Source organism: Otolemur garnettii, unplaced genomic scaffold, assembly GCF_000181295.1.
Source record: "Otolemur garnettii isolate 467f Iridium unplaced genomic scaffold, OtoGar3 scaffold00150, whole genome shotgun sequence".
NCBI lineage: Eukaryota > Metazoa > Chordata > Mammalia > Primates > Galagidae > Otolemur > Otolemur garnettii.
This window is the reverse complement of record NW_003852545.1, coordinates 35,996-37,494: the sequence shown is the minus strand read 5'-3', so window position 1 is coordinate 37,494 and position 1,499 is coordinate 35,996.

The following is a 1,499-nucleotide window of genomic DNA, read 5'->3' as shown; positions in this document are numbered from 1 at the left end:
CATAATAGGCCAGTGGTGTATATGGTGTGGACATGCTGGATAAAGGATAATTCACATCCTGGGAAGGATGGAGTGAGCAACACAACAGTGCATCTTGCTACTCAGAAAGGCATGCAATTTAATTACATGAGATGCTTATTTCTGGAATTTTCCATTTAATATTTTTGGACTATCATGGGCCATGAGTAACAGAAACCACTGAAAGCAAAACTGAAGATAAGGGGAATTACTGTATAGACTATATAGTTATAGTTATATAGTTATGTGTCTATAAATGTAAAGATTGTTTTGAATGTGAGTTTATGTCAATTATCAGTCATCTGAAGAAGTGGTTGCTATTCATAATGTAAAATTAGAAGGGGGAGAAAAAATTTCAGATAGTGATAGGTAAGTTAGACTCTCTTTTCCACACTCTCCAAATGGTACTAACACGGTGGTCATACACAATAGAGGTTACAGGTGGCAATGATCAAAAATTAAAAAGTGAAAGACACAGATTGGCTTGAATCTTCCTTGAGGTTCCATGTGCAAGAAGATGGAGCCAATAAATCTGAGAACATAAGCATCTTTTTTGAAAATACAATTGTTTAGATTTCTGATGGTTTCACTATTTGATTTTTTACATTACTTAAAAATTAATTATTATGGATAAATAACAAGATAAATTTATAGGGTAGATGTGATGTTTTGATACAGACATACACTGTGTATTAATCAAATAAAGGTAACTGGGACATTGGTCACCTTAGGCATTTACCATTTCTTGGAAAATTCCTATTCCTTTCTTTACATTATTATAAAGTATACTCTAACTTACTGTTGATCATAATCACTTTGTTGTGCTATCACATATTTTTCATTCCATCTAACTCTGTAAGTATATTTTTGCACTCATTAATCATCCCCACTCTATTCCCCCCTACCCAATTTGGTTGCATTAAATTACATCCCCAACAGTCCAAGATTTCTCAGCACCACTAGTACTCCCAGGGTCTGGTAACCATCATTCTATTCTCTGTCTCTATGAGATCACTTGTTTTAAAATTTTACTTTCCACATCAATGAGAACATGCAAAATTTGTCTGTCTGTGCTTGAGTTATTTCACTTAACAGAATGGTCTCTAGTACCATACATTTGATGCAAATGTCAGGATTTCATTCTTTTTTGTAGCTATATAATATTGCATTGTCTTCTTCTCATTAGCTCATAGAACATTCTCTAAGATTGATCAACCTAGGTCACAAAACATGACTCAACAAATTTTAAAAAACAGAAATTGCATCATCTCAAACAACAGTGGAATAAAATTAGAAATCAACTCCAACAGAAAAACTTATTTCTACACAAAGTCACAGAAACTAAAAAACTACTGCTGAATGATAGCCAGGTCAAGGACAAAATTAAGATGGAAATTACACGGCCTACAGATACATGAAAAAATGCTCACCATCCTTAATCATCAGAGAAATGCAAATCAAAACTACTTTGAGATATCATC